Raw genomic sequence first — 12,804 nt, 5'->3', positions numbered from 1 at the left:
TTCAATAATCTCCATAGTAGCCCATCCCTGTTTGCTATTATCTGACCTAATTCAAAAGACATTTCATGAAGATGTATCCACAGGACACACAACGTCTTTGCGCTGCGTGTTAACTAGCCTCTCTCATGGGCAGAAGCAGATGGAGCGCATCGCAGCGAGAGACTCCGTCTGGCTCCATGTATGTCACCACTATGGGGACGGATGACCTTGGCTTCAGCACAAGCTGAAGCCAGACACACAGGCTCTTTCTCATGCACACACAAATATGAACAGAAAAACACACACACACACAGACACACACACACACACACACACACACACAGGGACGCACACGCACATGCACACACACACACACACACACGTATAAACAATACATTCACTTGAACAGAAATAAACCCTCTAGGCACATGCCACTCAAGATTGAATCCATACAGTGCTGTCCTCCCAGTCTTACATCATCATCAACGGAGGACGGTGACCTGGAGCTCCAGCAAGGAGTCTTCAAGGAGCTCGTCATTCTCTGCGTCTTGTGTTTGATTATCCTTTCAAGAGGGCCGTATTGGTAATTAGATGTTATGATAGAGTGGTACGAAAACCATGATTACCGGAGCAGAGACGGTGTGCAGCTTTTTAGTTTTACAACACGGTTCAAGAACCCTTTCTAATCTTTTACGGTCACACTCGGCGTGTGGCCAGCACAGTGTTTAATACAGACACACGAATCAAGGGCATATATACTGCCATCCTTCTTGTAGCTGCTCCCGCTGCAGGCAGGGAAAAGGAACGCAAAGCAATTGTTGAAATATGATATCAATGTGGAATGGTGAATAAGCTTCCTATGATTTACTGCTGGGAGATTTGCTGTTGAGATGAAGGGCCTTGCTCAAGTGGCCTTTAGATAGCCAGGACATATTTTACTGTTGTGACATAGAGTGCTTTATGTGTGTTTGTGATGTATGTGTGTGTGTGGGTGTCTGTGCTCCAATCTGTATTTTATAAAGGACAGTGTTTTGTGTGTGTGTGTTTGTGTTTGTGTGTGTGTCTGCGTGTATTTTCCCATCTGTATTATAGACAGGACAGTGTGTGTGCGTGTGCGTGCGTGCTCCCATCTGTATTGTAAGTGGACAGGGCGGTGTTTGTGTGTGTGTTTGTGCATGCTCCCATCTGTATTGTAGACAGCGCAGTGTTTTGTGTGTTTTGTGCGTGTGTGTATCCCTGCTCACATCTGTACCGTAGACAGGGCAGTGTTTGTGTGTGTCTGTAAGGCAGCAGCTGCTTCATTAAAACACAGTTGTGCGTTGAGATCTGCTGTGCCCTCGCGCTGCCAGGAGAACACATCTTCAGGTATCCATTAAAAGATAGAAGTACACCCAACATGAAAAGATGGACTCTTATCACATCAGTTATCAGTCTGATAATCCCACTAGCATCCCAACATGGAGGTTGTATTGTTAAGCTTCTTGCACAGCTTGTGAAACGATGCTTCAAACATGGGGTGCCCTTCAGCCCGCTGAGAGAGACTGAAGCCCAAACTCCCTGAGCAGGAAGGCCACCGGGAGGTCACGTCATTAAAGATGATGCTAAACATCTCCCCCGAATCGTTCAATTACAGCTCAGGGCAGGAGGTGAAGCTGGAACGGTCCCATGCTTTTTTTTATTTTAGAATTTGCTATAAAATAAGGCATGCGTCTTTTACTATTGTCAGCGCTTATTTTACAAAGGTTACCTCAAAGACGCACACACATCTGCACGCGCACAAACACACACACACACACACACACATAAACACACATATCCAGTCAGTGGTGAGATGTTTTCCTGATGGACCCTCAGTGTGTTATTGCAAATGAGGGAGAAAGTTGGCTGTGGCGTTGGCTTTGGCCATGTCTGCTTATTCTTGAATTATTAATAACGGTCTTTAACCTTCCGTCCCTACCCTTTCGTTATCTGTTTTTGTGTTTGTCTGTCTGCGCATGTATGCGTGTGCAGTTCAACCTTGTGTGTCTCTTTGTGTGCTCGTGAATATGTGTGTGTGTGGTGCAATCATATGTGACATGACCACAATCATCTTTGTCTGCTAAGACTTACAGGGTATTTTAATGAGCTTTCTTAAGCCCGTTCTCCCCTCGCCCCGGGCCAGATCCAGCTATGTGCAGCAGGCAGGCCCGCTAGACCCAGGCTATATAAGGCCTGGACTCTCCTCGGGAAGATGAAGACGTGCCATTCTTCAGTTTGACGGATATTATCCAGCAGGGAATGGTGGCTCTGCGTCCTGAGCACATCCTTGATTAAGGCGTATTTCATGAATCAAGCACGCTGCCGCAGGATCCTATGAGCGGCGCTGGCTGAAGATGGTCAGGTTGGTTGGTGTGAGTGCGCTTGTGAGCCGTTCTGGCATACTTTGGACGGTTCTGTGAGTCAGTCACTCATCAATGGGCTTTGACTCCTCCAGATCAGCAGCCGACCCTCTGTTAGCCGGCCAAGGACAACAACATGTGACGGTACCTCAGTGTATGCTGACACGCTGCAGTTGCGCTATGCTTTTCTAGCTTCTAAATGGTTCCATCTTCTGCAGAAGTCAGACAAAGGGAGTAGACTCCCTAATTTGGATACATCCGCACATGCTTGTGGTTGTGTGTGTGCGTGTGTATGTTTGAGAGGGATGAGAGAGTGAGTGTTTGCTTGTTTTAATTTATTTGAGATGTGTGTGTGTGTGTGTGTGTGTGAATGTGTGTATGTGTGTGTTTGAGAGGAGGAGAGAGTGAGTGAGTGAGTGTGTGTTTGTGTTTAATACATTTGAGGTGTGTGTGAGTGTGTGAATGTTTATGTGTGAGTGAGAGAGAGTGAGTGTGCGTTTGTGTTTCATTTATTTGACCTCTTTTGTACCTCTATCTGTGTGGGTACCTGTGTGTAAAAAATGAGTCAGTGTATGTGTATGTGTGGTAGTGTATCGTGTGTGTGTCTGTGCATTCCCGTCACATCTATCTGTGTCTCATCCTCATTGTATCTTCTCTCCCTCTCTGTGTCTTCTCTCCCTCGCTCTCTGTCTCCGTGTCGTCGTCGGTGCCCTCTCTGCTCTCCGTCTGGCCCCCAGACACCAGCGCCACCGTCTCCTCCCCCCAGCCGGCGGTGGATAACCATGCCACCCTGCCAGCAGCGCCCAGCCTCCACACCCAGATGCTGTCTGCCGAGAGCTGACCTCCCCGCACTCCACTTCCCCAAAACATTCGGTGAGTAGTTGTGACGATCCCCCTAGGATCCATCATATTACCCCGTCACCTCCCCCCCCGTCACCACCACCACCATCCCCACAGCCCCCCCTCCATCCCACATTAGTGCCCTGCGTCAGGGGCTTGTGGGACGATCCTCCCAAACCGAATGAATAACAAGCAGATCAGATCATTAACAGTCATCTTTGTTTCGGTTTTGCTCACTGTCATTTTTTAATCTGAACGTTCCTCAGTCTAAGCTGTTTTAGATCAGGTGCAAAGTTGCCTCCGCCTCAACAAATCACGAGGCAGATAACGATTGAACGAGGGACGTCGCTCTCTGTTGATGTTTGAGACGATATTTAAGAATGTTTTTTCAACAGCAGAATGACTTGACATAAATAAGACATTAAAGGAGAAATCCGGTGTAAAATGGATTCGGGATGTGTTTGGTATGATAACGAGTTGGAATGTTCGTTTTGGAGCAAAAAAGCGCATTTAGACGCATTCTTCAGTTGGCTGTTTTTAGCCGATTCTATCAAAATGCTATAAACTTGGAACGATAGGGGCATGTGTTATGGTAAAAACTAAATCGCAATTTTAAACCACTTAAAAGGCTAGAAGTAGCCCGACACTTCTTTGGTATTATAATAAGGGTCTTAACATACAAAATGAGGCATTGATAACTTTGTAAGTGTACAGATTGTTTATTAAAAAGGACATTTGATACACACAATATCATCAGTAGTTCACCCGTTGAAGCCTTCTTGTTTTTAAGACTCGATAAGTAGATTGACGAACACAGAGATTGTGCCATCGGTCAACAACACGCAAGCTCTGTGTTCGCCAATCTACTTATCGAGTCTTAAAAACAAGATGCCGTCGACGGGTGATCTACCGATAGTATTGTGTGTATAAAATTTCCTTTTTAATAAACAATCTGTACACTTAAAAAGTTATCAATGCCTCGTTTTATATTTTTAGACTACTGCTGTCAAGCGATTAAAAAATTTAATCGCGATTAATCGCATTAATTAACTCGCGATTAATCTCTCATTTTTTTCTATTCTAAATGCGGGTGCGGGTTAACAATATTGCGTCTATAAAAGTTCCTTGCAGCGCCGTCCGGCAGCCTGAGCTGTGCGCCCGCAACCTCTCACTCACTCAACAGACGCAACACTCACAAACTGTCAACATCGCAACCAAGTCGATTTTGTCTAGAGGGGAGTAACTGAGTGGCCCCTCTCGAATTGGTGCAGCCCAGGTGGGCCTTGAACTGCGATTGGTCAGAAAGACGTAACAGCCAAGGACAACATTGAAGTCTCGTGCAGGCTCGAACAGAGTGACACACAACACACACACACTTTTAAGGAGTTTTTCACCCGCTCCGTATCCTTGCTTGCCCCAACAAGCTTGTGCGGCGTGCTTGTTGTTTTGTTGTAACGTGACTAGCTGTTGCTAGACAGCAGGTGAAAAAAGTACAACGTTTGCCAAGCCAAAAGAGCGTTAATCGCGTGATAAAAAAAATGAACGCCGTTAAAATTGGTGTCGGGCTACTTCTAGCCTTTTAAGTGGTTTAAAATAACAATTTAGTTTTTACCATAACACATGCCCCCATCGTTCAAAGTTTATAACGTTTTGGTAGAATCAGCTAAAAATAGCCAACTTAAGAATGCGTCTATACGCGTTTTTTTGCTCCCTAACGAACATTCAAACTCGTTATCATACTAAACATATTTTACACCGGATTTCCCCTTTAAAGGCAGAAGTTGAACGCTATTCTACAGTAGTAGCGCTGTGTTTTTCTGTTGATCTCTATGGTCACGCCTGATCCACCCCGCCTACAAGTCTCTGATTCGCTCTGCGGAGATTCATGCCGAGCCAAGTACCACTCAAGCCACAGCCACCAGAGCATCTCTTTTTTTACGTGGGCGGGGATTCAGGGGATTGAGCCAAGCAGGAAGTGTTCAATATTGGCCTCCGAGTTGGCCGAGGTCTTAAGGGCTTATGATGGTCCCTTTTGATCTTTTTTGGTGTGTAGTTTGGATGGTATCGTGTTCTTGCACGCTCTGACCACTCTGTGACTCCGCCCAGGGCTGAGGAGTTTAACGCAAAACATCTGGCTTGTTTTTCTGACCAGGCTGGCTCTCTGGCCCCGTCCACACGAAGCCGATTTCATGGCGAAACCGCAAAGGTCTTGTACGGTTCGGCCTTCCGTCCACATGAAGCCGGCGAATCCGCTGACCGAAACCGTAAACTTCTGAAACCACCCTCGGAGGTGGTTTCAAATCTACCCGGTTTCGTTTTGGATTCGTGTGAACGCCTGAAACCGACTGAAACCGTAAACCATGACGTCATCGCCCCACCCCTCGACCCTCTAGCCAATGACTGTTAAGCCCGCGGAGTCTCAGAACTCACAACAACAAAGATGATGGCGGACTACAGGCTTGTAATCGTTCTGCAGCAGATCATGTCCCTTGTTGGGTTGCTAAGCCATTATTTATTGAGACTGTTGACTGACTGTTTGTTTGTGTTGTTAGTGGTTCGGGGGGCAGCCTTTATGCGCATGCTTGCCTCTTCTTCTTAGTTAATTTTCTTCTGGATTTCTGTAGCAGAAGCAGTGTCCCTTATGGGCCTGGCATGTGTACTACAGCGTTTCTACAGATCTACTCGGTTTCGCAGTCAGGCAGTGAAAATGCACATCAGAGCAATTGGATTGCATGTATATTTGACCATATATTCTAATGGTATAGGAAAAACTGGACCTTCATCTGATTAGACAATTTAGGGTTTCTTTTGGGTCATTATAAATTGAAAAAGTGAAATCTTTGTGATGAATGAGAGGATTTAGACCTAATTGTTAAAAGGCATGTTCAGAATGCAATGTAATATGAACAATAGTGCTAAGATAATTGCCAATATTGTGTGCCTGAGTGTATGCGTGTAATGACATGTAATGACGACAACCTACATTAGGCCACTATCAAATCAATCCCGGGACTTTGAAGAATGTAATTCCGTTGTAGTGCGGTGTTAGAAGATGTGTGTCACCGATCCGTTATTAAAGCATGACTCAACCACTCAACCAGCCAACACCAGCAAGCCAATATCATAATACGCATGAAGCCATCATACAATGTGCTTCTGGACATTGATGACTCTAGCTGTGTGTATATTTTCATTGGATGAGTCATGAAATAAGTGAGTTTTGTGTATAAAATGAAGATTAGGAACACTGATCTGATCAAAAGCGGTAGTATGAGCCTCCTATCGCTGTTCATTTTATACAGGAAGTTTACATTTGAGTAATGGAAACATTGACATGTTGAGTGTTTTCATTGTGGCATGTGAAATGAGTGAGACTTCATTGTAAAGAAATAAGCATCTTAATCAGCTTGTTTGATATGGCAACACATTTTATATGGATGTGAAGTGTAATAAACCAGTGTAATAAAATAGTTTTAATATCCTTGGTTTGAGATGTATACTGGTGAGCTACTCCTATTGAATATTTATCAAGACTGGCAGTTTTTGTGGCACCACAACATAGTGATTCATCAGGGAGTTAAATATTGTTTTATTTTATTAAGTTTAATTTACACATAGTTCAGGAAACTGTTCCTCCCAATTATTTTTGGTATTATGGCTATATACAAACTGAAGAGATCCAGGGTAGCTTTGTTTTTGTATGATTTATAAGTGGGTAAAATATGGCTAATACATCCATAAATATATATATTTATATATATTTACATAAAGACGTTAACTTTCGCAACATTAAAAAAAAACTAAATACAATAAATGTGTATATATTAACATAATGATATGGTAAATTGTACAGCTCTTAAGGACCTTCATTTATTATTGTCTGCCATTAGTGTAGCTAGAACCCCTCGTCGGTATTTAATGAAGTATGGGAACTTTTGTCAGAAGGCATGATCATTATTCCCTTTCTTTCCATTTTGAGTTGAAGGCAGCACACCGCCGATAGAAGTTTCCCAGAAGGCCGACACAGGCACTGTTTTTATGAGCTGCTGAGAGCAAGATTTCTGAAGTTACAATAAATCACTTTCGGCATCCAATTTTTGGGGAAATGATTGTGTGTCCAGGGCAATACATCTCATCTAAGCAGATGTTCGTCTCTCCGGCGCCACCTCCCCTTTCCATTGTCACTTCCTATTGGTGACGGCCAAGCTGATTCGAACTACTGTGTTGTTGTTGCAGACATTGCTTCCTCACAAAGAACAACAATCTCCAGGTGTAATTTGTGGAATGCATTTGCACATTTGTCTGCGTGAAGAAACACCGAGAAAAGTACATTGAATCAATGTAATTTATTCATTCCATTTATGAAATAAATGTGCTTGTTATTGGGGTAGCCATGGTTGTGTTGTGTCTAAAATAATCTGAAATCCAAATCTAATGTTGGTCTTGTTCATAATCCATGTTGTGTGGACCTCCATGGTCTCTTCAAGGTTAGACTACACTTGCTATGCCTGAGGGGCTACATCAGTCGGTGTGTGTGTGTGTGTGTGTGTGTGTGTGTGTGTGTGTGTGTGTGTGTGTGTGTGTGTGTGTGTGTGTGTGTGTGTGTGTGTGTGTGTGTGTTGCAGTAAAGGGAGGTAGGGATGGTAATTAACCAAAACCATACGCTAATCAGTAATTCAAGGACTCAGATCTACCTTCAGAATAAGCAAACGTGCATGTGTTTGCAGTGTGGGCTGAGACACTGCTATGCAATAATTCAGGGGAAGTAGAAGTGCTGAATTTGCAGCTGTTTTCAGCTTCTCAGATGGATCGATGAACACGTGCCACTCCACCTCTTCGTCCCTGTGAACAACAGAATCGCAGCTCGGGTTAAAGTGTGAGGAATCCCGTCTAATCCTGGTGAACGCGTGTGTGAAAGCTTCCCAGAGAGACGTGTCCATACAGCCACGTGTGCTGAAGAGTGAGAAACAGCTGCGGTAGAAACGCTGGCATCATGACCAATGTTTATCCGGCCATCTTGGGGCCCAGCTGTCCTGTCATAAGCAGTGAGTCGTCTCCGTACGGCTGCTTTGGGATCCAGATATATCCAGATAAGAGAGGGGCCGAGATGGATGGCAGTCACACCTGGCGTTGACACTCCGGTGTACACTTGACTTGGCACACTTCCACGCTTCCCCTGCTTGATGTGTGAATAATAACCAGCGACCCCGATTCATGGATGCCTGATGCCTCCGCACGTGCACCCTCGGCCGGCCAACCAATGGGATTCAGTTGCATATCAGCATCATGTCTCGCGGTGGGACTTCAAATCTTTATTTTCTATCGGTCCGCTTATGATTTCTTTCTATCTGGGCGTTGTGGTGCAGTTGAGGTGAGAATCCAATGAATGAATGGAATCAAAGTCTGTTAAATGCATACTTTCTCTCCAAAGTTGAGGTTGCAGAGAGAGAGATAATGAAATGATAAAAAGAAAGCCTTTATAATTCAATGCTTGCTAATCAAGCATTCATTGGACCTTTAGGCCTTTGCAAAGTTTCAAACTGACTACTCTGTGGTTTGAAGGCAGACCATTAAACCCATAAAGCCATAAATTGGGGCCATTCTGGATGACAATTATAATTTTCTCAAGGTTTCCGTAGTGAAATCTACTTTCGTCCACTCTCACCTTTGTTAAAAACCGGAACTTTCCTCCACTTTTCCTTCTCTAAAATTGCACGACTCTTTTCCCCCCACTCTTTCAACCCTGGCCCTGCTCAGACCTCTTGGCTCTTCCTTTCAGGGACCTGAACAAATTACCTTGTGCCTCAATCTCCATTAACAAACCTCCTGAGACCGCTCCAGGGGGGGGGCCAGCCCAGCAGAAACCAAGCAGACAAACACCATTGTCATCTGAGGCCATCGTGTGCCCCAGGCTGTCCTGTGCTTTCTCCAGAACAAGTTCGGAACATCTTTTATTGAGCGCGATCACTGCGGCAGATGGGCATTGTGACATCAGAGCGGAGACGGTGCTGCTCCCGGACCCCCACCACCTCCCGAATAAACCCCAGCAGCCGTGTGGGAAGCAGGCAGCCAACTCAGTACATGTGCATTATACATGAGATTGTGGCATGAAATAGACCAGAATCAGATGTTTTTTGGAGGAGGTCGGGGTAGCGTGGAGTCAGGAGACGGGGGACTGTGTGTGTGTGTGTGTGTGTGCGTGCGGGAGGGTTGGGTTTGGAGTGGTTAATTACAGCAGCGTTGGCAGTAAGGAGAGCGGAGTAGGAGGGTAATATGTCAGGAGAAGAGCCCGCCCTAATCTCCTGATTGAAAGTAATTGGATGTTGTGATGCTGATACTATCGAGCTGATAGCATTGATGGATTGATTGACGAAAACGCTAATGCTAATCAAGTGAAAGAAGGGGGTGGGAAAGACTGTGAAGGCTGACGTGTGCACGGCTTCGATGTTCTGCTCCATCTAACCGTGTCCTCCAGAGAGAGCCCACAGCTAATGGGCTAACACGTTGGCTTGAATAAAGAACAGACCCTTTTCAGGGGATTTCCTGGACCTCGTTTCCTGAACCAATTATACACCTATTAATGAGAACTGATTTCAATCTAAGTTCTAATGCTGTGTTGGAGTTTGAAGTCTTGCACTATAACCTGTTCTCCGATACATTGTAACCAAATTAAGATAGTATACAATTTTAGAAGGGCTACATTTATTCATGTCATGCCTATAGCTTCGGACATAGTGTTTGTGCAGTCGATGGCTAAGCACTTACATCACTTTAGACTATTTCTGTCACAGAATAATGACAGGATGAAAACTGACTTTGCTTGTAACCCTAGAATGAGGAGCTATATCTCCCTAGGTCTTAGGATAATTGTGGGGGTATAACTATCTAGAAATGTGTTGTCGGAAATGAGTGTTTATTAGCTTTAATAAATATTGTCTGACATAGTAACTCAATTCACACTCACCATCCCTATGATCAAGTCGAATAAGCAGTTTTTAAGAAAGTTTTTTTCTGGACATTAATTGTGACACTTTTGTTTGTGTAGGTGCCGTCAAATCTATCTAAGAAAGTAATCATTGTGGCCGCGTGGCGTAAAAAAAAAATGACATCTATTTGTTTTGCTGTTCTGTAAACCAATTTTAAGGGGTTACAACTGTTATCTTGAAGGGCCATCAATATTTCGACAGTCATAAACATATCCTTCAACAAACAAACCTTTAACAGCTTCCCTTAAAAAGGGTTTCATGGGATTTCTGTCTTAATGTTTAATCTATATCCTTTCGAAATGCTGCAATATTTCAGCTTCTTCTTTTGGAAAATGCACTTTAGGTTCCTCACCTAACATATCATAACATATCATGAAGATATGTTCAAAATAGTTTAGTGCAGTCAGTGTTTCCCCCCCTACCACACTTCCATCAGCAGTGTTGAGGACTGTGTGAAGTGCACTATGATGATGTTTGTGTGCACGCTGCTGATGTGGGCATGCACTGTGCTGATGTGGGCTTGCACGGTGCTGATGTGCACGTGCACAGTGCTGCTGTGCTCGTGCACAGAGAGGTTTTGTGTGATCACTGATTCAGCACTAGGGCTCAGGTGCATTGCAAAATAAAGTCATGGTTCAAAAACATAACTTAACAAGTAATAGCATGCAAGCACATTATGTGTGCGATCCACATTTAGTTTGACATTAATGTTAGAACATAGTTATCACTGCAGTTGGTTGACATCGCAACGTATTGCTACTGCCTCCTACAAGATAATTCGGCCCTGGTTGTTTTATTTCAAACGTATTTCAGACCAACCTGTTGTTGTATGTTCAAGGTATTTTTCTTTGGATTTTGCTCTACAGCTTTTAGAAATGTGTTGTGATAACAATGTGTTACGGTAATGCACTTTATTTATTCAGCTGATTCCTGATGTTATCATGATGTTATGTATTTGTACGATTCTGGAAGAGCCTTTTATGCATAACACCATTGATTATGGATAAACCAGTAGTGCAAATGGGCAGCTAGCTCAAGGCTGGCTACAGGTCGGCTGCAGACATTTGGAGTTCAACCTTCCAGCAGAGAACACCCTCAATTCTACTTTAATCTAAGTCACTTCTAACCATGCTCACTAACTTTTTCTAACTTTGCAGTGGCTCAGTGTGAACGGAGCGCTGTCGAGGTGTCACAAGATCTGAATTGATGATTCTGGCTTTAATTAGTATAGCCTGTTTTAGTGATCTCAGCAATTCTTTACAGGCTATGCTAATCTGTGCCAGAATCAGCAATGCAATTGGGACGGATTCATTTCTCCATGACCTGTTTTTGCATCTGTATTTCTACTGAACCTTTTCTGTGTCCTGTCTGTTTCTACTGTTATGGTTTGCTGGTTTTGCATCAATAATGCAAAAATATTTTCAAGGGACAATTCATTTTTATTTGAGACTGAACCACACAATAAATCGCCCTCTGGCCATTCAATCCAACCAATGCATCTCTAATTAATGTCATAAAAAAACAATTCTGTAACTTGATGGGATGCTCACCGAATCAATAGCCTTTTAAGAGGTCTGCTGGGATGGATGTCTTGGTGAGTCTAAATGTCACCCTCTCCGTACAACTCCCTTTGGTCATTATACGAGTGTCTCTGGGTGCAGCGTCTGCAAAAAAAAAGAAAAGCTATTGACCATGCTGATGTTTGGGGCACGCTGGTGTCTCCCTGCTTCATGTTCCTTAGGGTGTGTTTTCTCGATTAGCACGGTGTCAAAGGTGTGCAACCCATTGGCGGGTAATTTTACACAGCGTTGGCCCTTTAACAAAGTCATTATCTGTGGAGGAGATCGTCTGACCTTTAGAGCCATAAAACCCATGATGGAGTGGTCCCATGGGGAGGGATCGGTACAGAGCCGTCCTGGTGGAGTGGGCCCACGGGGAGGGATCGGTACAGAGCCGTCCTGGTGGAGTGGGCCCACGGGGAGGGATCGGTGCAGAGCCGTCCTGGTGGAGTGGGCCCACGGGGAGGGACCGGTACAGAGCCGTCCTGGTGGAGTGGGCCCACGGGGAGGGACCGGTACAGAGCCGTCCTGGTGGAGTGGGCCCACGGGGAGGGATCGGTGCAGAGCCGTCCTGGTGGAGTGGGCCCATGGGGAGGGATCGGTGCAGAGCCGTCCTGGTGGAGTGGGCCCATGGGGAGGGACCGGTACAGAGCCGTCCTGGTGGAGTGGGCCCACGGGGAGGGATCGGTACAGAGCCGTCCTGGTGGAGTGGGCCCACGGGGAGGGATCGGTGCAGAGCCGTCCTGGTGGAGTGGGCCCACGGGGAGGGATCGGTGCAGAGCCGTCCTGGTGGAGTGGGCCCACGGGGAGGGATCGGTGCAGAGCCGTCCTGGTGGAGTGGGCCCACGGGGAGGGATCGGTACAGAGCCGTCCTGGTGGAGTGGGCCCATGTTCTTTCTGAGGCAAAAGCGTCGATCACTCTTTTTTTTGTCGTGATGATGATGATGATGACTGATTGCTGTAATTATGCAAACATTATTGGAATATTATTATTAGGTATAACTACTACTACTCAACCTGCATGATAATGATTATGCATTATTATCATTACTACTAGTACTA

General features: G+C 44.9%; 1 protein-coding gene and 1 long non-coding RNA gene across 2 annotated transcripts in view; one reads left to right on the top strand and one right to left on the bottom strand.

Moving 5' to 3' along the window:
• Window positions 1-12,804, top strand: part of chrm3a (cholinergic receptor, muscarinic 3a) — a 62,023-nt gene that overhangs the window by 21,872 nt on the left and 27,347 nt on the right. Inside the window, exon 2 of the mRNA XM_060072956.1 lies at window positions 3,095-3,230. The gene's annotated coding sequence lies outside the window, so the exon portion shown is untranslated. The remainder of the gene's footprint in view (window positions 1-3,094; window positions 3,231-12,804) is intronic.
• On the bottom strand, window positions 3,619-4,202 carry LOC132473411 (uncharacterized). The gene is made up of 2 exons (XR_009529366.1): window positions 4,147-4,202; window positions 3,619-4,060 (listed from the first exon to the last, which is right to left on the bottom strand). It is a non-coding gene; the product is annotated as an uncharacterized LOC132473411 (long non-coding RNA).

This window comes from Gadus macrocephalus, chromosome 15, assembly GCF_031168955.1.
Source record: "Gadus macrocephalus chromosome 15, ASM3116895v1".
NCBI classification, from domain to species: Eukaryota; Metazoa; Chordata; class Actinopteri; order Gadiformes; family Gadidae; genus Gadus; species Gadus macrocephalus.
Note: the sequence above shows the minus strand (reverse complement) of the source record. Positions and strands in the feature narration are given on the sequence as shown.